A 26,353-nucleotide genomic window follows, 5' to 3' on the forward strand; every position below is an offset into this window, starting at 1 on the left:
AACAGCCATTTGGTGTGTAGGACAAACATGGCTGAAGTGTACAGGAACAGTGGCTGGAGTTGGAGGAAGACCAGGAGGTGACCACCTACAAGCAACCTCTTCTACTTTTTAGTATAAGGGAATAAAGCTGTGCCCTGGGGCAACCGGTTATGTGGTTCTGGCAGCTTTGGTTGTGTACAGGGCATCTTTCCCTTCACAGGGAGAAGTTAAATCCAAGTAACTTCCTCTTTGTCCTGTCAGCCCTTGCTCTGGCTCCTTTCTCATGGTGGGCAGGGGTGTTCTGGCCGGTCCCACTGCTGCCAGGATGATTCTGTGCTACTTCAGGCTCTGATACCCAGGAATACCTTGTTCTCAGCAGGGTGACCTCTCTGTTGTGTTTTCTTTGCCATCCAGAGCTCTGTTATCCGTTGGGCCTACGAATCCAGCCCTGACGTGCAGCAGAGTTTTCAGGTGGTGCTGGCTTTGCCTCAGTACAGTGCACATTTTGTGCAGCTCCACCACACTGCAGCTGTGGCTCTGATGGGGGTTTGTGCATGGTGGCAGAGTGGGATGTGGGCAGAGTGCACATTCAGAGATTGTGCCAGCCCCTCAGTACCCTTAGAAGAGCCTTATTCCATCCCAGGCCACAGAGACCATCCCTTGACCTCTGGCAGCTGCTCCTTGTCTTGTCTTCTGAGTGTCTTTTAAAGATACCTTGGACTGCCTTGATGTGATTTCTTAATGCCCTTTTTGACCTTCCTTTTTCCCTTGGGCCTGGTGCTTAGATGTCACCCATCATCACCGCTCCGTACATGAGCACTGAAACAACCACCTGAGTTTTCACTTGCTGTCTCTGCTCCAGCTCTCAGCCACCTTTCATCTCCAGCTTCCTGCTCTAGGAAGGAACTGTGGTGTTTGGCGTCATGGTTATTAGCCAGGAAGCAGGAATCACACATAACTAAAATAACCAAATCTAATTCACATTACAGGAGAAAATTTCCTTTGCTGCCTTCTAGCCCTGTCTGAAAGAGAGCAGCTCCAAGGATGGAAGAATAAAATGATGTGCACAAGCAAAGTTACCTGGCTGAGGTCACTTGGGGTCCATGGAAGATTAACTGGCATAACTGCAATGGTTAGTTACTCAAGCTGAGACATCAGAGACAATTTAGGAGCCCTGGCTGCTGCTTGGAGGGGTTTCAGACTAGATCCATGTCCATATTCAGTGTCCTAGCTGTGCCCCTGGGCAGCTGCCTGTGCCCTGCTCATTCCCAACCCCTTCCTGACCCCTCCAAACAGAATATCTTGGTGCTCTTGGCATGTTCTGGTTTAGTTCTGTCTATCTTGTGTTCTAGGCAGAGATATGAGTTGCGAGGTCTGAGTCTCCGGGAGTGCTGTCAGCTGTACGCTGCTGTGCAAGGCCTTTCTCTGACATCCTTCTGCTCTTGCTGTTTTCTTATGCGTGGAGAATGGTGACTATAAATAGCTCACCAAATTACTTAAGAGGCTCTCTTATTCCTGAATACTGCAGGCAGGTTCCTGTCCAATGTAATCCTGTCCCTGCAGGGTTAGGTGCCAAGCATCAGTCATGCAAGAGGACTGTAAGTGAGCTTCCTTCAAAAACGAGTTCTGTTTTGCTGAAGGCCACAATGGGGAAACCGCTGTGTTGCCATCAAATCCCCTTTGTATCAGTCTCAGGAGCTCGGCTGTGGGTGAGAGGGGCTGGGTCCCAATGGACCACTGATGAATTACCAACCCACATTGTCTCCTGGCAGCTCTGCCCCCTGATAGCTGATCCAGGGGAAAGCCAAGGAGAGGCTCCAGTTCTGTAGCCATAACTTAATATTCCCTATGGCTTTATTCCTTGCAGATACATCTTGGCATTGTGAGAGGAAGCCAAGAGTGAACATATGGCTCATTGTGGAGCTCTGACCTTCTCAGACTGGGGCAAAGCCAAGCAGCTGGAATTGCCTTCCAGTGCCAGAATCACAGAATCACAGAATGGTTTGAGTTGGAAAGGACCTTAAAGCTCATCCCCTGCCACAAGCAGGGACACCTTCCACTAGAGCAGCTTGCTCCAAGCCCCTGTGTCCAACCTGGCCTTGCACTGAAGGCCAAATGAAGAAGCAGGTTTGAGTGAGGAGCAGGAGTTCAGAACCTGTCCAGCCATTCTGGGCCTGAAACCTGTGACTGGCTGGCCTGGAAGAGACCTTGCGTAAGCAACACATAACTGCTCACAGGGGCTTGCCAGGATCTGGGTGGGAAAAACTTCTCTTTAGAGAGCATTTCCTCTCTTCTCCAAAGGAATCCCCAGCTGCTGAGCTTGCTTTGGCCTTGTGTCTGGGATTTGCTTTTCTCAAGACCTTGAAAGCCATTCCCCTCCCCAGCTCCTCATGGAGTTTGCTGCAGCCTGTTCCCTGTGATGCAGCTGTTTGCTCCTTCTCTGCAATCTCTTTGCGCTGAAATGATTTCTCCTTTATTTCCTTTTAACCCAATTTGTTAACTTTCTATTGTAGCTTCTTCCAACAGCTCTTGCCAAGGGGCTCATCAAAGCCTCCCTGCCCTGGCTCTGAGGGAGGAGGATTATTAGTCTCTGTGTTCAAGGTTAGAGGAGATGATTCCCCTTCTTGTGGACTAGAAGTCTTCCAGCCAAATCTTTCCCCTCTCCATTCAAGAGAGAGGCTCGCTGGAGAGGCTCCAAACCGTGTGCAGTGGGGAGGGCATTGGGGTTACACTCATTCATGTTGCCTTTAAGTGACTCTCAGCCCTCCCTGGCAACCTGAAGACAACGTGAGGTCACCCTTGGGCCACCACAGCCTGACTGGGTGCTGTGGTCACCAGTGTCATGGTGGCCTTGTTCTGGGAGCCCTGAGGCACCCACATTCCTCCTGCCCTCCCCAGCAGGAGGCTGGTGGGACCTTTGCTGCCTGCTCAAAGGGGCAGCTCATGGTTCGTCCAGAGGATGTGCTTGTGCCTAGTGTCATGCAAGTGTCAGCCTTGGCTTTTGGGAGGATAAATAGCCAAAGGAAAAGGCGTGGGCAGCTGAGGTTGGTTGGAATAGTGAGCTGAGATGTGTGGGAATGCTGGAGGCTGAACATGTACTGTGGGGCTTGATGACTGCTGATCCTGTTCCTTCTGCTTTTACCCTCAGCCTCTGACAGGTGATAACAGCAAGTGTTTCCAGAGTGGACTTTACAAAACATTGCTTCAGGCTGCACTGGAATATCACATACTTAATCCTTTGTATAAATGGATCTGTTCGCTTTTGGGATGACTGGAGGAGGGTCTGGTCTCCGTCCTGTTGACAAAATAAGTCCCATAAATAGCCATATTCCTCTCGTGTCAGAGTGATGCACATACCAGATGCCAAAGTAGGCAAAATATATCACTGCTGGCTGTGATTTCCAAAAGATGTGATGTCCTAGAGGTGTGGCAGTGCTCTGAGCAGGGGGCAGAGCCTGGTTGAACACCCATTGCCTACACTGAGATTGCACATGCACAGAACAGCTGCTCAGGCCTGACTGTGCTGGTGTCCCAGGCCACATGGAGCTCTGCAGCAACAGGAATGCAGCATCTAGGAATGAGTGTCAGACCCAGGAGCAGTCTCCCCTCTTCAGAGGGGTTGTCTGAGGGCAGTGTGGTGCAGAGCTGCGCAGGGGGCCAGGACCAGCAGTGGGTCTAAACCCCTTTGGCCACCCAGTGACTCAGGAGATGGTTTTGGGTAAGGAAAGCAAGGGCAGGATTTGCAATGATGACTAAGGAGAGGGAACTGGAAATTGAGCAGGAGATGTTGGAAGGGTGTTGGAAGTTGCTGTCAAAGTCAAGGGAGCTGGGTCTGACTGATGCTGGAAGAGATCAGAGACGACCAAGGCAGAAGACAGGTTCGATGGTTAAAGTCATCCCAACCCTTCCTTACATGAGCAGCTCTGCCCACTGCCACTTACTCCCCCAGCATCACCATCATGGGACCTACTGCGCTGTGCCCTGTCAAGGGGCTCAGGTACTGTTTTGCCTCCTTTGGCTGGAGAGCAGCACATTGCTTCCTCCATCACCCCTGCACTCATGGGGCTGCCTGTATCTGTGTCTGTGGGGGCTGGCACCAGGCACAAGCCTCTGCTCCTGGGTTTACCTGCTCCTGGGTTTACCTGCTCCTGGATTTACCTGCTCCTGGATTTACCTGCTCCATTTGCAGCTGGTAAATCCATTTGCTCAGCAGGTGCATTCTTGCATTCCCTGGGAGAACAGGCCCTTTGGATGGGGGGAGGAAAAGAACAGAGGATAAACTGGAGGGGGACAGGAGGAAATAAAGGGAAGTAGGAGAGAGGGAAAAGGCAGCAATGTGACTGGAAGAATTAGAGACGGGGTGTGGAAAGGGCTGCATGTCCCCAGTTGCTTTGAGCACTCAGCAGATCCTGTGGTGTGTCTGCTTTATTACTGACAGAGTTTTCCCTTCTGTCGGCTTGTTTCCTAATTGCTGGTCTTGTAAACTGCTTGATTTATGGCTCTGCTCATCAGTCCTGGCCCTCGGGTATAACATGCTTTCCTTCCAGGCTGGAAGTGAAGATGGAATTAACAGCCTGCTTTAGGTTCAATTAGAAGCTGAGCATTCAGGGATCTTTATTATGGTGCACGTGCCAAATCAAACTGCTTCATTTTCACTCCTCATTCATGGAGGGTATTCAATGACTCCTTCCCCAGGGCAGCAGCAGCAGCATTGTGGATGCATGGTGTCTTTGAAGTGTCCCACAAGAGAAGGCACCAGGGACTGGTTTCGCTGTTGGTTTGCACAGAGAACTCAATCTGTTTCCTCGCAGCTTGCTCTGGAGCTCTCAGTTTGTGCCCTACTTGTTTGTCTGGGACAAACTCCCTTTCAGTACAGCTGAGGGATGGAGTCAGAGAGCAAACAGCCCTGCAGAGCCTTGCACACCCCCAGTGTGCAAGCAGCCATTGAGCCAAGCCCTGGCAGTCATCCCAATGTTCAGGGTCTGTTCTAGACCTGGAGTAGGGACCCAGCATCAGTGCAACCCTAATTTTTACTGAGGGACCCGAGCACCTCGTCTTGCACAGCCCTTGGTGGCAGCCCCGTCCGTGCAGCTCTGATCCATGTGTCTGCGTGGTCACACCATGGTGCACCAGGTCTATGGAGCATGCAGGCCTTGGTATGATAATGTTGGTCCACACCTGACACCCCAGAGGGTTGTGAGGATGGCAGCTCCCTTGGGATATGACTGTTCTGAAGTTCAACATAACATAACCTGTTAGTCTGCACTTGCAGCCCAGAACCCCCCGTGTGGTGGGCTGCACCCCCAGAGCATGAGCAGCAGCTCAGGGAGGGGATCCTGCCCCGCTGCTGTGCTCTGGGGAGACCCCCCTGCAGCCCTGACCCAGCTCTGGGGCAGCAGCACAAGAGGGACGTGGAGCTGTTGGAGCGAGGCCAGAGGAGGCCATGGAGATGCTGCGAGGGCTGGAGCAGCTCTGCTCTGGAGCCAGGCTGAGAGAGCTGGGCTGGGGCAGCCTGGACAAGAGAAGGCTCCTGAAGGGGAGACCTGAGAGCAGCTCCAGTGCCTGAAGGGGCTGCAGGAAACCTGGAGAGGGGCTTGGGACAAGGGCCTGTAGGGACAGGCCAAGGGGAATGGCTTGAACCTGCCCGAGGGGAGACTGAGATGAGCTCTTAGGCAGAAGCTCTTCCCTGGGAGGGTGCTGAGGCGCTGGCACAGGGTGCCCAGAGAAGCTGTGGCTGCCCCATCCCTGGCAGTGTTCAAGGCCAGGTTGGACACAGAGGCTTGGAGCAAGCTGCTCTAGTGGAAGGTGTCCCTGCCTGTGGCAGGGGCTGGAACTGCAGGAGCTTCAAGGTCCCTTCCAACTTAAACCAGCCTGATTCATTCTGTGTTTCTTCTTAACCATTTCACAGGACTGTGGCAAGGCAGTAATGTCATATTCATACCATAGCTCTGCAGCACAGCAGGCACACTGCATCGGAAGCTTCATGAGAAGGAAAATGTCTGTAAAACAAAACGTTTGTGAAGGAATAAAACTCTTGTAAAGAGCAGAGAAGCTGTTGTACGAGTGTGGAGCTGTTCTGAAGCTAACACTCTGCAGGTACTAGCTCAGCGCTTGCAGGTCTCAAGCAGATAAGTTTAAGCTGACAAGTTGCCTCAGGACTTAGAGCTCTCTGCCATCCTGCCCTTGAAGGGCCTCTTAGGATGCTGTTGCTGTCTCTGAACTGCTTCTTGTCTTCATCAGGTAAATCTGATCTGCCTGAAAAGGGACTCTCACAAAATGGCTTTGTGCCTCTGCATGCTGCTGTAGGAACAGGGAGTTCCACTCTGCAACACGTGAGGCCAGGAGTGAAGGAGAGAGCATGGAAAGTCAAGTGGAGCATTGGCCTGCTCCCCCTCAGGTACTCTCAACTAGAGGGAGAGTTTTAACACAGCCACTTAGTGCTGCTCCAGCCCTCACTTGTCTGCAGGAGCTCAGCCAGCTGGAGCTCAGCTGGATGGGGCACGAGTCCTCTGGCAGTGAGAGTTGCTGATGTCTGGTTTGCCTCTTGGAGCACGTACGGTAAAGTGAAGCAGAAATGAACTACAGGGTACAGGTTTCTTTCCTTGTGGCATTAGCAGTACAACTTGCTTAGATCATCATGGCCATCCTCTGCTTTGTGTCTTGCTCTTCCTTCCCTTGATGGCTCTGCAGATGCAGACAATGTGTTGCTCCTGAGGAGCAGGGAACTGGTGTCTGAGCACCATGTGCTGGGAGCAGCTGCCCAGCCCAGACCTGGCACTGCAGCAGCTCTCCCAAGCAGTCTGGATGCCTCCAACTCTTGTATTGTATCCTTCAGCTTCTCACAAGGCTGAAGAGTCTGTCCAGCCCTTGCAGTGGGATAGACCCTCCTTGTGTATGTGTCATATCCAACAGGATCCCTGGTGCCAGCTTCGGTTTTGTTTAAAGTCCATGAGTTCTCAACCAGCTGTCTCCTTCCAGGTAACCTCACAAGCCTGAAACAAGACAGCAGATCTTGGAGTGCAAGGCATGAAAACACGATTCCAGCCTTCTTCCTGGGACATGAGCACCCACCTACCATGTCTGTAGTCAGTCAGTTCCTCGTGCCTCATAGTCCAGGATCCGAGAGCACAAGGACAGATCAAAAGAGCCTCTTGCTTGCATTTCACCTGTCCTATCACTGAGAATTTTAACTACTAGTTACTGAACTAATCTGAATAGGCACTCAAAGTCTGGATGTTATCACTTATTACTGATAAAAAGCTTGAGCTCTATTTCTGCGGGTGTGCTCACACCCATGCATATCTCCTAAGTTGGGTGGCAGGCAGATGGTTCAGATACTATAACCACAAGAGATTCCAGGTCCTAGTCCGGTCTTGCATCTGGACCACATGAGCCAACAGCCGAGACCAAACCAGCAATAATCTGGGATCCATGTCCAGGATGAGCAGAGGAGATGCCTGCACCCATCCCTTCCTCCCATGCAAAGATTGGAGTACTTTCTAAGCTTGGGACCAAATCACCCCCTTTCTGGACTCTGTGGTGGGTGTCAGCTTCTCTTCAGACCTGTTCTTGCTGCTCACACTGCACAAAGGGCTTTAAATGGGATCAGAGGGAGATACTTCTCTTTCCATTCTATATTCACATGGCAAGATGGTCTCTGTCACCCCTGACCTCTCCCTCGCGGGCTGTGTGGATCTGAGTGCTACAGCATTCAATCACCTTCTGGACAATTGAACAGGAGCTATTCCAACAACGTCGCTTCCCCTCTCCCCTGCCTGGGAGCAGGAATTATCTCAAGCAGGTTGTAGTGGTGTGTGTAATGATGACTGTGTCAGTGAACGTAGCTCCTGTTGCCTGGATGCAGGTGAAAAAAAGGATGGCTATAGGGAGGGGATATTTTACAGCTGCAGATGTGACAGAGGAGCATCTGTTCCAGCTTTCAAACCTTTCTTTTTAGAGTTCTGTGTTTCAGCTAAAGGTGACTGCCCCTCTGCTGACAGATCTCTTCCTGCAGCTCGGGTGAGTGACTGTTCATGCTTCTGTTCTGTGCAGCATAAAGACAGGCAGTTTGTGTGAAAGACCTGCTGACACGCTCTTGTTCTGAATGTGATGTCGGGGATCCCACCTGCCACAGGAGTTGGCTTCACAGTGCGAGCCCGGCAGTCACAGCGGTTGCCTCATGACACTCCCAGCCTCAGCGGGCACTTCTGTCCCTCCAGTCAGCTGTAGCTGGCATGAAGGGATGGAGTTGGTGAGGTTTCGGGGGCTGAGGCCTCGCTTCATGTGTAAACCTCAGGACTGTGTTGATTTTCAGGTCAGAGATCACAGCTGGTTGTGCACTGGACAGAAGAGGCTTCTGGACCTCATAGCAGCTGGTTGAGGAGGCTCTCTTCTCAGGCAAGTGCTGTAACAAACGGCTGGTGTGAGAGCTGTGAGCTGATTTGTGTCCTCCTAGGACAGGGAGCAGGCTGCAGCCACCATTTTAGTGGCTATCAAGCACCAAAGACCTGGGCCAGATGCTCTTCCCCACTTCTCAGGTTCATCAGAGAATGACTTCAGCCTTGAGGGCTCCTGGGCAAGGGAATAAGGGTTGTCAGAGCCTTCCTCATCAAGCTGCAGCCTTGGGTGACTTTATGTGTCCATGATGCCTTTGCCTTGTGGCTCTGTTGTACCATCTGGCAGCACAAGATTGCCCTAAAGTACCCAGAGGGAATCCATCTCAAAATGGCCTTGATTCTGGTATGTTTTACATGGGTCTGGATTGGGAGGAGCAAACTGGGCTGTGCTTGTCTTCTAGAACCTGTGGGGACCACAGATGTGAAATGCCAGTAGTACTGCTGCGAATTCTCATTTACCCGAGTCCATCCTTCCCTGCCACAGAGGGACAAGGAGCAGGAGCAAAGTGTTTACACACATTTGGAGCGTGGCAAAGATGGCTCATCTGGACTGAAGTGCATTAGGAGCAATCCCAAGCACCGCCCAGCTGGCAGGTCTGCACTGGGGTGGTCTCTCAGGGACGAGGTGTGGGAAGCTGGCTCACTTGAGCTGCCGTAACAGCAGCTGAGCTCTGAGTTCAATGCTTGTTTGCTGCACAGTGCACTCTTCCCTTGGCAGCAGCTTGGAGCCTACATCCCTTCTCCCTGCCCACAGGATTGCTTGCAAGCTAAAGGGAGAAGCTGGTGGCAGGCCCCACAAACATTTGGGTGTTTTCCAGATCTCTCCTACTCTCTGTAGCAGCTCTTGACTTGCTTGAAGTCAAGGACATGCATTAACTCACTGTTTTCTCTCCCCCACGCAGCACCTTAGCTGTGCTCTGGCTCTGAGATGTGCTCAGCTTGAGCAGTAAGTGCAGGTTATGTGCAGGTGATAGGAGACTTCTCTGGTCTTTTTGGTGATACAAATAAAATCGTAGACTCACAGAATGGTTTGGGTTGGAAGGACCTTAAAGCTCCTCCAGTTCCAACTCCTGCCATGGGCAGAGACACCTTCCACTAGAGCAGCTTGCTCCAAGCCCCTGTGTCCAACCTGGCCTTCTTTATTTCTCTTGAGCCACATGGGAATGCTGCAGTGCTGAGCTTGCACTGAGCATCGTGCTTCCAGATCCTTGGATCATCCCCAGTGCTGGGAAGGGAGAGCTGCTCTCGCTCAGCATGTGCTCACCTCTCTTGCCAGCGTGACCAGCTTGCAGGTAAGCTATAGCTGATCCTTAGCTAAGACAGCCCTGGCTTTTAGATCCAGGGCTTGGTCCCTAAAGCCAGCCAAGCCAGCAGCAGTTCTGATGCCTGCACAGAAGCAGTGGCACAAGCTGTAGCCCTCCCAGCAGACCAAAGCTCCGGGGCTGGAAGAGCTCTGCTGCCTACAAGTCTTGCTATGGCCGTGCCACATCTTCCTCCTGACAAGCCTGGCCTGCAAGGAGGCACAAGGCTCCCCTCTCTCTGGTGACCTCCAGCAGGTCTCCAGCTCCTGCAGGAGCCCTGTATGGGGCAGCAGGAGGAGATGATCCCTTCCTGACCATCAGTGCTGCTCCAGAGATGGAAAGTTACAGCCAGGCCAGCCCAGAGAATGGGAGGTGACTTTCATCTCTTGGTTGCTTTGTTCATTGTTTAGGTAAGTGGGTGGAAGAAAGACTTTGCTGGCTATGTTAAGGAAGTTATTGTTTAGTTGATGGCTTATTTGTTCCTTTGGGGAAAAAGATTGTGTTTGCCTTTGGGGGGGATATCATGCAATGGCAGTTCATTTTAATGAGCTGCTCTTTCTTTACCTTGGCTTCATTTAACCAGAGAAGGAATTTCTGAAAGGAGAATTTAAAAGGAGAAGGAGAGAAAAAACCAAACCCACAACCCAAATCCCCGACTAGGGCTGGGATTTGGGATCTGTGCTTCCCACTTGTCCCTGGTGTGTACCTGCTTAACAAGAAAAGCTTTTACCATAGAGGCAGAGGATGTGCCTCGTTGCTTTCCCTCTCCTCCCAGCCTCGCCAGTCACTTTAGGGAATGAATGAGGGAAGTACCTTTATCTCTGTGGTGGGGTTAATGGCCATATGGAGATGAACTGAATGTATAATGGCAAGATGGAGATGAATTGAATGTATAATGGCCTGTTTTCCAGGACAAGAGCCTGTACCAGCAGCACTTGAGCCCGGATGTCAGTGAGGGCTCTCTCTCTTCCTTCTTTCCCTCTCCTCCCTTCATATCCATCCTCTTTCATTCACAGGCTCATGGGGAGGTGCAGGGGGAGGGCTCCCCTCTCTTCTCCCACCCTGTCTCCAGGTTGCAGCTGCCCATGAGGTTGGGGTGGTGGTGGGGCTCTTTCAGCTCTGGCTCTGCCTCGTCTCTGCTTCTCCCCCCTGAGCTGGAGGGTGACGTTGTGACAACAGCCGGCAAGCAGGGACAGGCGCTGGGCTGTGGCAAGTCACAGGGCAGGGCAGGGTTTGCTTTTGTGCAGCCATGAGGAGAGGAGCCCTCCTGGTACGAAGAGAGTTAAAAATGGCTCCATTGAAGCCCTCCTGGCTGCACACAGCTCTCAGAGCGTACCTGAGGCCGGCAGCCCGTGCTGGCAGGTTGCTGTCCTCGGAGCAGAGCTGGGTGGCTTCTGTCCCCTCCATTTGCGGTGAGGGCACCTCCCCGCTGCTCAGGTCTGAGTGAGCCGGGGGTCACTCCCGCCTCAAGCCTCTTTCTCTCCCCCTTCCCTTTCCAGCTCCTTAAACAACAGAGGTGTTGAGGGAATTTACACCCCTGCCTGGTAACAAGACAGATCAGCGAGACGCTGCCACGGTTTTGTGAGGGCTCCATAGATTTTTATGGCTTTTCAGTCCTTGGGTTCCCAACCTTCCTCTGGCTTTTAAATTGCTCACAAAACGCAGACACAGCTCCTATTCTCTGAGTCCCTTTGATGATTTTATTTATATCTCTTGCTTTGTCTTGTCTTCTGTTACAGGGAGACTGCAATTAATTATTATCCCATCAGCTTCTATTTAGTCTGACAGTACAATGCGACACACAGTGTCCAACCTTCCTCTGCCCCTGTGTGCACGAGCAGGCAGCTATTCTCAGGAAGAATAAAGGCTCTGGCAGCTTCAGAAAGGGACATGCTGCTAAAGGGCAGCTTAGGGGACATCAATAGCAACAGCAAAGCATGGTTGTGATATGGCTGAAGTGACCAGACATCCCAATTTAGCTGTGGTGCTCCTGATTTTGTTTCCTCATCCAAAGTGTATGGGAGACTATCAGCCTTCAACCACGAGCCTGGACCCGCTCGGAGCAGAGGCTCTGGCATCTTTTTCTCCCATCTCTGATTGACCAGATCGTTTTCTCACCCCTCATATGAAATAGGAATTGTGGCTGCAAGATGTTTAGAAGAGACCCTGCTTGTTCAGTGTGGGCAGAGACTCAGTGGGAAGGCCAGAGGTGCACAGTCCAGAGAGGGGTGAGCAGCAGCCTGGAACAGTCATAAATCCAGGGAACACTTGCCCAGGGAGCAGACTGGAGGAACTGGCAGGAACAGGGCAGTTAGAGGACACCTGGGAACGCTCTGGCAAAGAGGAGGGGATGGGTCTGTTACATCCTTAAGGGAGTGGAAGGGTAAGAATGGACTTAAATGTACAGCGAGGGATGTTCAGTGTGGACGCTGGGGAAGTGATGAGAACAGTAATGGTGTGAGCAGATTTCCTGGGCTAGAGAGGGAGAGTCTCCAGTGCTGAAGCTTCTTAGGAGCAGTTTTGGATCCTGGTTTGTGTGTGCATGTGTCACAAAGAGGTGCTTCTGTGCACGACTGTGCGGGAATGGTAATGACCGAAGACCTCAAGAACAAGTGTGTGTTAGACTGGGGGATGTTTGATGGTGGTTTCAGGACTCATTTCCTACCCAGTCTGTATCACCAGGTTCTGTCCAGGGAACATCAGTTTTCTCTACCGGCCACCCTGGCACTAGAAACCCAGCAAAGCTGTTCCCATCTTTCCTTTCTCTTTACATCCTGCCAAACTGTTTCTTTGCCCCACAAGCCCCTGCGTGGCACAGTGTTGTTGCTAAGCAGTGCTGGTCATGAGATAAAGATGTTTTGACAAGATGCAGTGCCAGGTGCATGGAAACTGCTGTTAAACCAAATGTTTGTTCCCTTCACTCCTGCTTATTTCTCTCATCATTTCGTTTGTTCATGTGCACCTCATTTTGGCAGCCTTTGGCAATGTAGCTCGTGGTCTGACCCCCGCAGACCAGCTAATGACAGTGGAGCAGAACCTCTGGGCCAGTGTCCTTGGGAAAATGTCCATGGAGTTCTTCCACACCCGCGTCCTCTCCTCTTCTTCCCAGCAGAGTCCTCTCCATGCTTCAGAGGAAGCTGCAAGGTTGGGCTCAGAGAGGTGATTCTCACTCCTGTCCTCCACAGATGACATGTGCTCACTAGCCCGCGTGGCTACCAGCCATTACCTGTGTTTCAGTCCAAGTGCATGTAGCTGGGGGGACCTATAGGGAATGAAGGGCAGGTCTGTGCAGGGAGGACAGGCAGGCAGAGCTGGCTTTGCCTTACTGCTGCTAGGATGGAAGTGCCAGGATTTGCAGGACTGAGATGCTGAGTTGGATGGTAGGAAACTGGCTCAAGGTTTGGACTGTCTGGGTTTAGCCCACTCGATCAGCCTTTGTGAGAGAGCAGCGTGACTGGCTTGGGGCAGTCCTGCTCAAGTGTCCTAACCTGCTCCTGAGAGTGAGCTGGGATGGTCTTGGAACCCTGTCTTGTGTTGTGAGAGCTTTGCTCAGCTCTGCATTGCTTCAGGTCTCTCTCCCAAGCTTAGAAGATGAAGCTAAAGGTAAGAGCAGTAACTCCATGTCTGATTCCAGGTCTCCCATTTGAAAACCTCGCGTGAGCTCTTCTTCCACCTCCACCCCAGGTGCATTTCTACTGAATTCATGATTACTGTGATAAAATTGCAACTAAATCCTGTCATCTCTGAAGCATGAGCTGGGGAGGGTTGGTCTTTACATCAGACATGTAATTACCTGTCTACCAAACTGAAAATGTACGTGCAAAAAAAGAGGGAAAAGGAAGATCTCTGTCAAATGAGAGAAAGGCTATCATTTTCCCCATTAGTTTTTGGTTTGTTTTCCTCTATTCACAGCAATGCTCTGCTTAATCCAATAGGAACCTGCTCCAGGGATCAGTCTGCCTGGATAGCTACCTCATTGCTCCTGACCCTCAAATCTGTGCAAGGACATAGGACTTCATGTTTGAAAACCCTGGAAGAAAAACTCTCCAACCTGCAGGATCTTGGAGGCAAAGAAATCTGTTTTCCTGCACAAGAAGAATGCATTTTTATGGTGACTGAGTACTGCATTGCAATCAGAATGGCAGAGCTATTTGTTAAATGCAAGTTACTTAAATAATTCATTTTTCTGACTAATTACGCAGTACGTGCTTAGCTTCAGTGATCACATGTCAATAAAGAGAACAGTTTCTGCAGCACTGTCATGACTTTGATGGTGCTGATCGAGAAGAGACTCAGCTTGCCTGGTAGTCTACAGATCATGTGTTGATTGAGGGATTTACATGGGGTGGCATGTGCTTGAAGACAGACCTTGGCCTCAGGCAGCATGACCTTATTTCCTAGAGGTCCTTTGACTTGACCAAGGTCCCAAGTTATCAGAACTGCTTAATTTTAAATAGGTGCTTAAAAACTGTTGAAGTCCATGATGCTTAAATACATTTAAGTTAATTTACATGCTTGAGACTGGTTAGGGATGAAGCCTCACTGGTACCTGTCCTTCCCCAAGGACACGTCTTATCCCCTTGATTAACCAATCCAAAATAACAGGCTTGAAACATGTTGGTGACTCTCACTCTTTAGCTCATTATAAACACCCAAAGAATAGGCAAATCCCAAAGAGCATGAAGAGATTCACCCAAGAAGCTAAATGAGAGTATATGTAGGAGGAAAATGTATCATCTCTGGCTATATTATTTTACCATGCCAGCCAGTGGAAGCCTTGTGGAGGATTAATGTATGGGGGAAAAGGCTTGGTTTTCTGTGCATGCTTTAATGACTGGACCTTTGTTCTGCTTTTTAACTGTGACCATTTAATGACTACTTGACTCACTTTGCCCTCAGCAGGATGTTGCACGTAGCTTCTCTGTGTTGAAGAATACAGTTGAAATTAAGAATGTACTTTAATGATTTGGTTGGTAACAGACAGTTCCCAACAGCCTACCTGTGGAGTCGACCTTCAGAAGCATCTTCAGTACAAGGATGCTTCCCTAGACCAAAATTAACCTTGAGGTGTTACGCAGTAAGTTCCTAAGTTACCTCCTCAGCAGTCCTTAAATCCTGTGTGAAAAACCTCTCCTGGATGTTCAGCCAACAGCAAAATGAAAGGCAGTTCTTGCCTTTAACAAAAAGAGTTGGGAAATGGATGGAGTTGTCTGGTGGACCCTGAGAAATGCATGAGTTGGTCTCTGAAGAGTTCGGGGTTTAAGCATACAAGTCACACTCGAGGCGGGAGGGGAAGATGGCTCTGAGAGGAAGGTGATGTGCCTAAAGGTGGCACAAGAGGACAGAGCAGAGCTGGAATTATACCCCAGGGCAGCTCCTGAGGCTGTGTCAGCAGCAGCCCCTGTGGGCTTTGGCTGCTCCTAGAGGTTTGACAACTGCAGTCAGAGGTGGGCAAACCCTACATGGAAGGACACTGTTATCTGCAAGCCCTCATGGCTTACAGTGTTCAAGGCCAGGTTGGACAGTCTTGGGTAACATGGTCTAGTGTGAGGTGTCCCTGCCCATGGCACGGGGTTGGAACTGGATGATCTTAAAGTCCTCTCCAACCTAAACAATTCTGTAATACTATAGGGGGTAAAGAAACTGTGAGAAACCATTTTGCATACCCAGAGCAAATAAGGAGGCCTCCTGAGCTGCTTCTCTGGACTTCAGCTCAGTTCTTGCAATGAAATCTTTCCAGCAAATTCCCTCAGAGGCCCGTTTCATTGGAGAAAGATGAATTACCAGTGTGATTGTGATGTCCATCTAGGCTGCAGGTCCCAACCAGACACTGGAGCGAGGAAATGAGGCTTCAGCTTGAGTGAAAACTCTTCTGGTGCCCCGGGGGAAGAACAACAGGTTCTGCCTCTCTGGAAACAACAGTCACTGACTCTCCTGTCAGGCAGGGATAGGGCAAGAAATAATGGATTTGGATTGCAGTGGGAAAGACTTAGGTTACATGGCAGGGAATCCTACTTTTGTGGAGATAGTTTGGCCATGCAATAGCTTTTTTCTTGTTGTTTTGGGGGTTTTTTTTTGGTAGTTTTATTAGATGCAGAAGGTGATAATGCTTTTTGTGGTTGGAAGCTCCCAAGGCAGAACTTAGTGTTCCTGCTCCACGCTCTCTCTTATTCAAGGTGCTTTGTCAGCATCCAGAGGAAGTTGGATCAGATGAAATCTCACTTTGAATGTATTGTACCAGGCTTAATTCCTTGTGCTGTGTCTGTCTGTAGAAGGAGTCGGGTGTCCTTGAGTGAAGCAGCCCTCCACTTGTTCCTATACCCTCTGGCTCTTCTTTCAGTCCAGCCCATCCCCAAAATGACACAAAAATGAGTGTGCTCCTCCACAACAGGAACAACAGGAGGCAAAGACTCAAGATGAATGTTGATCTTAGGAAATCATTTACAGTGAGTTTGCAGCCAGGCTTTTTAGAGAGATGAAATTTACTGTAACGGGAGTGAGTCAGCATGGATATATTGCAGGTAAATCATGCCAGACTAATTTGATCACTTACGCTAATGAAATAACTATCCGTCTACATTGCAGAAATCCATCTGCTTGTCCAGCAGGTTCGCAGAAAACGTGGTGTGATGGATTATAGTCCAAACTCCCTGCTCGTAGGTTAAAATAATCTGCTCTTGAAAAGGGTGAAATGCTGGCAAGCAGCAGAGCCACGGCTTGAAGCTAAGGGTGAGTGTCAGCACGGAGGTGACTGAGGAGCAGATCCTCCGCTGGGGCTCTTTAATATTTGTATTAAAGATTTACACATGCTGCAGCGTGGAGGGTCATTAAATTTGCAGATGGTACAGAGCTAAAGGGATCAGGCAGGGCTTACTGGGCTTTCCTTGCACAGAAATTGCTTTTTGGCAGTGTAATCTTGCTAAATGATGTAAGGAGGCTCAAAACTGCAATATCTTGACTGGACCAAGATGCTTCGTGGCAGGTGCAGGATTGGAGGAGATGAGGGGTTTGTATCATGAGGTGTGGTTGAGATAAGGGAGGAGAGGAACCACCATCAGCAGAGAGATCTTTCCTTCATTTTTAAATGCTTTGAGCCCTTACTACACTCTCACCGTAAGCTGCGTTTGATAGAAAATACTGGGGGTGTTCATGTTTTATTACAGCATATAAAATGTTATATATTCTATTTGGCCCTGTTTTATTAGAGTATATAAAATATGTATTCTGTGTGTAGCTGAGGTAGCAATTACACCTAAGAGAACTTGCATTTATGTCTCTGAGTAAGGACTCACCCTCCACCTGCAGTGGAAGGAGGGGGACTGGATAGGAACACATCCTTATTCTCATGTGTCCACACACTGAAGAGTTAACTGGGAGCAGATACTACTCTTCCAGCTCCTATCCTGTTACAGCACATAACTGTGTTGGTGTGTAGCTGTCTCCCAGACATGTTTAGCTGTGTAAATACTACTCTTACTGTACCTGTCATCTGAGCTACTGAATTTCATGTTCATCTGGGCTTCTGCTCCTCATTAAGCAGCATCTGGGCAAGGTCTCATCAGTTCGAGGCATTCCTCAGCTTCAGCATGCTCCCGTTGAGTGCAGAGGAGCTGAGCTGTCCAGCAGGACGCTCGTGCTGCTTCCCAGCAGCTTTGCTCCCAGTTTTGAAGAGGGCTGTGGTGACTCTGCTGCTCCAGTGACAGCGTTACCCACGCTTCTCTTTCTGGAAAGCCGCCTTCAGCCTTCGGAAGATGTGCTGTGAGTAGCGGCTGATTTGTCGCGTGAGACTGTGAGTAGGGGAAGAATGAAAACAACAGGAGAGTGGTTTTTCTGCTGTTTCCGTCTCTGATTTAAATCAGCTCCTGAGGCGGGAGCCTCATTTCTGGGAGTGATGCTTTTGGGTTGAGATTTCTGCAGTGGGAACAATCTTCTGGCATAGCGAGCGCTGCTATTTCAGAGCTAGCAGAGATGTTTAAAGGTGGCCAGTTACAGTAAGCACAGTAAGTCACACTCCTCATATCTTCACCACTGAGAAGATGAACTGTAGATCCCCCTGTTGTCATTAATAGAAAGGCAAAGATTAAAATGTAACCCACGAAATAAATCCATTAAATAAACCAAAGATCCAAGCAAAGAAGAAATGTGAAATCCTCTTGTAGGAGTTACACCTCCTTCTTCCTTCCAGTTGAAAATCAACCAGTGCAAAAGAATTTAATGATACCATTGTTTAGTGAAATTAGACTTGACAGTAAGCAGTTACCTTCTATTTTGGTTGGTTAAGATTTGCAATTGTTTGACACTCCTTAGAAATCACAGTAACCGGTTTTAAGGGCAGGCAAATGAAGATTCCCTCTCTGCGTACAACATTACTCATCACTCCACAGCTACATGCTAATTGGAAAATAACTGGTGGATGAGCATGTCTCACACAAGCTGTCATCTGAGCATGGCAGGTAACGCACCAGAGCTGAGCTCACACCAAATTTGCTCATACACACAACAGCTAACAAAAAAACCTGCTGCAGGAAATGAACGCTACAGAAACTTCTCAGATGCCAAAGTAAGTCTCAATCCATGATGATCCTGGTGATTTCTTTAGGGGAATCCACCTGGTTTCCTCTTCCCTTCAGTGCCCCCAGCATGACAACACATGGTTTCCTACCTGAACCTCAGCCCTGGCTTTCTGTTTTCATTCAGAGCCTGCTGTTGGGTTAGAGGAGCCCTGGGGTTTGCTGGGCCAAGCCAGGCTTCCGAGGAGAAGATCTCTGAAGGTGACACTCACAAGGTAGCAGGGTAGGTGGGAAGCTCCAAGCATACCTCCCTCTATCTCCTGCTAGAGGAAATCTTGTTTAGCCACACCAGAACAGAGGAGAACGGGGGAAAACCTTCACTAATTCTTACAAAGGGGCCTTGTATGGCAAAGGGCTGGCCATGAAGCATCATGAGGTCTTGCAGGGAGAGAAGCAGATGCAGAGCGAAGCTTCCTAGTGGTTGCAGTTGCATTAGGGAGCAGATCTGGGGAGTGAAATGTTTGGTGCTATATGCACCAAATATATAGGGTGCTGTATTGCTGTATGCATGTTGGGGTGATTTCCTTGGAATTAGCCTGCTCTGGCCCCATAGCTTGGAACGTTCAATGGCAGCTGCGACATGCTGTGTGGGTCTCTGGAGCTCAACTTGTGTTTGGGCTTGTGTGCATGGAATCCAGTCCTGCAGTGTGGGCCTAAAGGTACTGAGTGAGGAAGGTCAGGGGAGTCACCTCAACCAGGCTGTGCTGCTCCAAGCTAAACCAGAGGCTGACAGGTGTAGAAGAGGCTGCAGGAAGCTGGTCAAACCAGGAAAAAGATAATGGAAGTTTTATTAAAAGCCAAGAAAACAGGCTGTACGTGTCCAGATTAGTGAAGGTGAATGTGAACATGCACAGCCTGTTCTGTTGTTTTTATAGCATGTTCCCTCTGAAATGCCTCTGTTCCAGGGCAGCAACACTTTGCAATTTGGAAGTTGCTTGTTTCATGATGAGAGTTGCTGCTGCCCCCGAGGAAAGGGATGCACTGTCTGAGCAGACTTTGGATCCACTGAGAAAACTTGGAACTCCACCTGAGATCCAAGTGGAAAAGTTGCCTGGTTCCCACTGAGGACTTGGGATTTAGGAGCCGAGGGATGGTGTGATGTGTGGGGCAAAGAGAGTGGTGAGAAGCACGGTTCACCCACTAGCTGTGACACTAGTGTCCATCTCAGCTTGGCAGGAAGATGTACAGGTAAGATCAGCTTATTCTTTGCAATGTGTTCACTTATTTTAATCTAGAAAATCCACTCTTTGCATCATACTGCCAGAGTCTTGAGTGTTCCCTTCAAACAGAAGATGGATTTTCACTCCTGACAGCTCAGTTTGCAAAAGCAAGGCAGAGGTGGAAAAAGACCCTTTTGTGTCAGCGTGATGATTGATCACTTCTTATTGTTGCTCAGATGCCAGGTCCGGGTTTGAGAGAGAAAACTAATATGCTTATTTTATGGAGTTACTTTAGGAGGGAGCCCTGAAGGAGGAATGCAGAGTGCTGGAAGACAGGGCTGGAGAGATCACACAGGAACCAGCAGAACAAAAGCCGCCTCTGTTAGAGATCTGGGAGTTGGTGTTGGATGAAGCGGGGCCTCCCGCTGTTCCCTGCTCGCTGTTGCCGTGGCTGGGCTGGCATCACTGTGCAAGGGGGAAATGCAGGCAAGAGCTAATCTATCGAAACAGAAGGACAGACTTAGCTGGAGAAGATGAGCATGCTGAGCTGGTTTCTGCTCTGCTACACCCTGAAACCTCACTGATAGCTGCACAGCTCCCCAGCTGTAACTGGGAGCAGACAGGGGTTCTTTATGCATTTTCTCCAGAGCCAGGCTGGTGAGGATTTGGTGAGGACTGGAGAAACTGATACTGAGATTTTCAGCTTGGCAGGGGGGAGTCTGTGTTTGCTTAATTTGGGAAGAGACAGCCATATAACTTACAGTACTTAAAGCTTAGGCGGTGGAAGTATCCCCCTGAGCACAGTGTAAAGTTTGAGGCAGCTAGGAAAAGTCTTTCACGCTGCCCGAGCCTTCCTCCATTCTTCCAGAATCCCTGCTCCAAACAGTTTGTGCAAGAATAGTCTCCAGTCTGGTAATCTAGGCATGACAACAGCCCCGTTTAGTCTGACAGCCTGTGTATTTTCTCACAGAAGGTGACTTAAAGAGCCTTCTGGCAACCAGCTCATCTCATCATTTCACCCAGCTCTCTGACAAACGTGGTCCAGCATGGAACACCCTTCACTGCTCTGTCTGTCCTGTTCTATTTCAAGGTTCCATTTCTGATTGCTGCCTTTTGCAGTTGTCTTGGAGGAGGCATCGTGATACCCAAAACCCCTCTCCCACAACCGCCTTTCCCCGTGAGCAGTGCCTGTAGCAGTAATCAGATCGCGCCTCAGTCATGTCTTCAATAAGCCAACAGCCTTGGGCCCCTGCCTTTCCACAGCTCCTTCTTGGAGCTGTTTCAAGCTCCATGGCCCTTCTTTGGCTTTGCCTGAATCTCTTCTGTGTTTTCTCTTTCTCTATGAAGGAAGGGGCATAGCCTGAACCCCAGGGGGGGTTTGGATGGAGCTGAGGAACAATTCCTTCCCCAGAGGGTGCTCAGGCATTGGAACAGGCTGCCCAGGGCAGGGCTGCAGTCACCGTCCCTGCAAGTGCTCACACACCGTGGAGACGGGGCCTCAGTGCCATGGGTTAGGGGTGGCCTGGGCAGTGCTGGGAACGGTTGGACTGGATGAGTTTAAAGGGCTTTTCCAGCCTGGTTGATTCTGCGAATCTATGATCCTATGAACACGGCTTCCCAGCAGCTTCTCACCAGAGCTGCGTGAGAAGGAGCTCTTCCTGCTGGGGTCTGTGATTGCCCTTTCTGGACATCAAGGGGTTAGAGGAGGCCCTTTATGACAGAGCTCCGTGGTGTCCTCCAAGTCCTTTTCAAAGCAGCATGCTGTATGTGTAACCTGTGTTTCTGGTTTCCAGTGGCTTGCCTTGCGTTGGACTTTTTCAGTCGTGTTTCACTGGAGTGAGGCCAACTCTCAGTTATTTCAGATCACTGGGTATTGATAGCTCCTTGGTTCCCTGCTGGCATATGCAGACTTGGCCACAGCAAGGATTTTCACAGCATCATTTAGATCATTGATAAAAACAGGGAATAAAAAGGTACTGGGAGTTTCACTCTTCTTTTATCCCAGCTATTTTTACCCGGTGTAATATTGCTCTACATTTATTCAGTCGTGGCTATTGGAACATCCAGTAAATATGCCTTTGAAGAATAGCCAGTTTCCAGCAGTGCTTTCCACCCTAAATGTATATTCCCAGAACATTATGCCGGCAACTGAGGTTAAGGCTTGGGAAAAGAGAACAGGGGTGTGCGGCACTGCCTGGTGCCAGGTTGTTTGCACAAGTGTAACCAGACCTTGCCCTGCGGCATTGAGGCAACTCGCCGTTTGTAGATCAGCATTAAACTCCATGGCCTTCGGAGGGCCAGCAGAAGGTTCTCCCATGCACACTGCAGCAGTTTCTGGGCTGGAGACACCGTGGTTGTGGAAGAACTTTTGTTCCCGGCTTCACTGTCCAGGAGCCTGCTCCTGGGCTGAAGCTCACCACAGTAATGCGACTTTGCCTCGTGCCATGGGGTGCAGAGGAAGTGACAGCCACGCTGGGTGTTTCCCTCGTGGTGGTGCCCACCTCGTTAAACAGCATTGCCACACGTTTTGAATGTTTCTTTTCAGCTGCCAACTTAGATCTCAGCGGGGTGCAGGCTGCTCTCACTGCCGTGAAGCCACCTGGATCTGCAGCCTTATCCAGAGCCAGTCTGGGTGTGCGCAGGTAAGTGTCAGTGTTCCCAGTGCGCAGAGGAGGCCACTGAGGTGCTGGGATGCACTGGAGCAGCTCTGCTCTGGAGCCAGGCTGAGAGAGCTGGGCTGGGGCAGCCTGGACAAGAGAAGGCTCCTGAAGGGGAGACCTGAGAGCAGCTCCAGTGCCTGAAGGGGCTGCAGGAAACCTGGAGAGGGGCTTGGGACAAGGGATGTAGGGCCAGGCCAAGGGGAATGGCTTGAACCTGCCAGAGGGGAGACTGAGATGAGCTCTTAGGCAGAAGCTCTTCCCTGGGAGGGTGCTGAGGCGCTGGCACAGGGTGCCCAGAGAAGCTGTGGCTGCCCCATCCCTGGCAGTGTTCAAGGCCAGGTTGGACACAGGGGCTTGGAGCACCCTGCTCTAGTGGAAGGGGTCCCTGCCGTGGCAGGGGTTGGAGCTGGAGGAGCTTTAAGGTCCCTCCAACACAAGTCTGGGATTCTATGGTTCTGTGCCCTGTTCTGCAGTGCTCAGGCTGTCTCTGAAACTAATGGGGTTTCAGGCTCTATCAGCTGTGAACAGAGAAGGCCCTGATGTAGCAGAAAGACGCCTTCACCTTCCTTACGTTTTATGGGTTGCTCAGGACCTCCAATGGATGTATCCCAGGGGCTCATTTAGGGGCTTATGAGGTTATGGGGGTTGCAAACCCAGGAAATTGTTCATAAATATCCCTTTCACCCTTTAAATCTAGACTCAGAGCCACTACCTCCTGGCCTTGGGAGGGGTTGGCATGCTGGGATCTGCACCTTTTGCAGAGCTTCCTAAGAGGAGTGGTGTCACTGCTGCAGGTCGGGATGAGGGCAGCTCCCCTGCCAGCAGCTGCGTAGGAAATCACTCTACAGAAATGCCTCTCAAAATCTCAGAACTGCTCAGAGTGCTCCAGCCAAATACCCCCAGGCAGAGCAGGAGGGATATTGGTGGTGTGCAGAGCCTGGTCTTCAGGTACCCAGGGCCTGGAGCATCAGGCGTGTTTGTACCTCTGGGGAGAGAGGTACAGGGAAGCAGGGCAGCCTTCAGCACGGTAACAGGAGCTCTCTCCTGCAGGGCTGAAGGCAGAACAGTCGTCATTAGAAGAAGGGTTGTGGCTGGGGAGCTGTGCCCATGCAAGACAAATAGTCCCTTTTGGCAGGAAGTGGGGAGTGCATCTGATTGTATGCAGTTACAGCTTCATTTCAAGCCTATTGCTCGTGGCATACAGGCACGAGCCTCCCTCCGCTCAGTGCAGCCAGGGGAAGCTTTGGGCCGCCTATCCCCCATCTCTGCTTTTCCTTATTGTTTTTATAGCCATAAATAAGAATTTTATTGGCTTTATTCATGTCCTATCAGAGGCCAAATCACATCTGGTGATACAGCAATTCGGGGAATGCTGATCTAGTGAGACCCAGTGGAGCAAGAGGTGCTGAGGAAGGTCTCCATTCCCCACTCCCATCCCTGACTGCCCTTTTAGTTATCTTCCCAGCCAAAATAGTATGTGTATCCCCACCTCACCCTTGCTGCCTTGAAACCTTGCTCGGTTTCAAAGCTCCTGTGGTTGGAAGGCATTTGAGAAAACATCTAGGGCACGGAGGATAGGGGCAGGAGGAGATGGGGTGTCCTAGAAGCTGCTCCTGTGCAGTGCCCAGCCAGTGTGAGAGGGACACACACAGCAGGGCAGAGATGCTCAACTCCTCCTCCTCCCTCGTGCCTCTGGATTTGCGCTTATGGACTTGGAACTTAGGCGTAAACATGCAGGGATCCTTCCTGCAGGGGTTTTGGTAGCGTTTCCTGCAGGTTAGAAGATTGTAAGGTCTAGCAGAAGACGGAATAGAGAGGAACACACTTTATTTACTTCAGTGCATATTGGACTCCTAATAAAATTGAGGAGTAACAAGCCAGAGGCAGGTTTTGTTCCATTCTGAGGTGAGCCCGTGTGCAGCTGCTCAGCAGGTCCAGCAGGTTCCCTGTCAGATCCCTGGGCTCCCATAGCGGGTCCATGGAGCCCCCTTTCCCCATAGGGGCCCGCCCTGCTTTCTCCCTCAGGTGTGGGTGGCTTGCTCTGTGCTGAACTGTGCTCCCTGCCTTTCCCCAGCTCCCTATCTCCTAGATTCAAGCTGCAGCCACACAGTCAGGGCAGTTCCTCCCTCTTCCCTGCTAGGGTCTTCTCCCCATGCTTGGGTCTTGTTTTGCTGACCACCTCCATGGGAAGTCCCTCCTGCTCCTGTGGCATTCTCGTCCCTCTGGGTCACTGTCCTCTCCCAGACCAGCTGCTGTTATGTGCTCTTCTGCCCACATCTCCTCCTCGCGCTCTGCAGCCCCCCTGCAAGCTCTTCCCATACCTCTACCTTGAGACAGCATCTCACCAGGGCCACTTTGTCACAGCGCCCGAGGGGCCTTTGCATGTGAAGAGCAGAGCGGGCTCCCCCTTCCTCCTGCCCAGAAGTGGAGCTCTGGGAGAGCAGATAGCCAGGGCAGATGGGGTACAGCTTCTTCCTCCTGTGCCAGAGCCCAGCTGGGCTTGGCTGTCCTCCTTGGAATAGCAAACCCTGCCGTGAAACAAGGCCAAACCCCTCGTAGCCCTCAGTGATCCAGGTGCCTCCAGCCTGGTACATCCTGGCCATTTCTGGAGCATTCAGTCTCCCCAGATGCCCTGTCAGGTGTGCAGGGCGGGTATCTGCTTGTCCTCAACTCCAGATCTGCGGTGAGAGATACAGATGATTTAGAGACAGGGTCCTGGGCAACGTGCCTGATCAGATGCCCACTCGTGTGAGCAGATGCCATGAGTGGGAGCTGAAGCATCATAATCCAGCCCATAATGCTCTTTTAAAGACATTTCAGCAGCTCAGTGAACTGTCCACGTGTGTTTTCTCCCCCCCTTGCCTTTGCTTTCATGGTCATTTAAAACAAGTGAGCAGAGCAGAGCAGTGTGATAGCCACCAGTTCACTCCCTCCCCGTGGTCTCCCCATCACTTGGTGATTCAATGGCAGCAGGGGGAACATTTGTCAAAAGGGGGGTGGGAGCTTCCCACAGGGATGACAGCTCGCAAACCAGGACCCCTGAGCACCTAAGAGGAAATACATACCTTGGGTTTGCCTTTGAAATCCCATGGATGTGGTGGATGGAGCACCAGAGTCCAGCCTTGGAACGGGAGCAGCCACCCCCATCCCTGTTCCCATTGCATGCATGTGTCAGTGCCCTCGCTGTTCTGGCGTTGTCAAGTGAGGATGAAGGCCGGTGTTGGGGATACATTTCACGCTGCTGTGCAAACCCAGTGTGAGATGAGGAATTCAGGCCCTTGGACGAGGAGACAAGAGTGGATTTTCCCATAATGGAGCAAAGCAGGCAGATCAGAGCCTGCCAATTTCTCCTCAGTGCTCCCCACTTCCCTAGGAAGTTCAAAGGAGCCCAAGCTTTTAAACTGGCAGAGAGAAGTCCTTTGTGTTTATTTGAACCCCCACACAAATCCTTTTGGATCCTTATTTTTTGCGTTGTTCTCCCAACCTCTCCCTTGGAGGGTGACTTTCCCGGCTCTCCCCTGTTTGAGCTGCTGGAACTGCAGAGGTGGCGGAGGAGAATGCCACTGGTTTATGTGTTTGTGAACAAGTAATAGAGGTACCACGTTTCACTGGAAACCCATGTAAAAAGCACCCCAGGAGGGCAAAAAGTGACAAGGAACCAGACTGTTCAGCAGTGCAGAGCTTTTGCTGTCCTGCAGGAGAACACAATGTGGGGGACTGCTTATTCATCAGCAGCAGTAAATAATGGGTGCTCACCTTGAGCTCTCCTTCAAGCCACTTCTCCCCAGCCTTGGTGCTAGCAGAGAAAGGAAACAGGTCCTGGATGACAAACTGGGGGTTTATGGCTGTTTAGCTCTTTGTTTTCTCCCTGAAAAGCTCTGTTTTCATTGCTTGGTCTTTGTCTTCGCCAGCATCAAAAGCCTGGCCTGCATTCTGCCAGTCTGACACTGAAAATTAGGCCTGAGCCATTTGCCTGAACCTGTCAACCCCACATCAGAGCCCACACATTGTGTATGCAGGTGCTTTGGCCTGGGAAGGACGCGTCATGCGCGTTACTCATTTAATACCTGTATAATCTCATCTCTCACAACAGCACCCTCAGCAGTTTCTCTTACCCCTCGTGCAGTCCCTCGGGATGTGTTTCCATCCCTGTGCTAGGAGGAGCTATTGGCCCACCCAGCACCGGGGTGAACGGCTCCACATTCCCTTCTAGAGGAATGACTGCCTGCCCTGTGAGCCCATAGCCTCTTCACTGGGGTCAGACCCAAGAGCTGTCCCCCTGACAGC

General features: G+C 50.6%; 1 long non-coding RNA gene across 4 annotated transcripts in view; it reads left to right on the forward strand.

Annotated features, from left to right (window-relative positions):
- The window catches only part of LOC134160271 (uncharacterized), a 41,516-nt gene that overhangs the window by 7,369 nt on the left and 7,794 nt on the right, over nucleotides 1–26,353 (forward strand). The window contains exon 1 of one of the 4 annotated variants that reach the window (XR_009963494.1): nucleotides 16,698–17,434. The exons of the other annotated variants lie outside the window; for them this stretch is intronic. This is a non-coding gene — a long non-coding RNA (uncharacterized LOC134160271). Of the gene's footprint in view, nucleotides 1–16,697; nucleotides 17,435–26,353 lie in introns of those variants that run through there. 4 annotated transcript variants of the gene reach the window in all.

Source organism: Pezoporus occidentalis, unplaced genomic scaffold (assembly GCF_034315485.1).
Source record: "Pezoporus occidentalis ecotype Australia unplaced genomic scaffold, CSIRO_AGI_Poc_V1 ctg159, whole genome shotgun sequence".
NCBI lineage: Eukaryota > Metazoa > Chordata > Aves > Psittaciformes > Psittacidae > Pezoporus > Pezoporus occidentalis.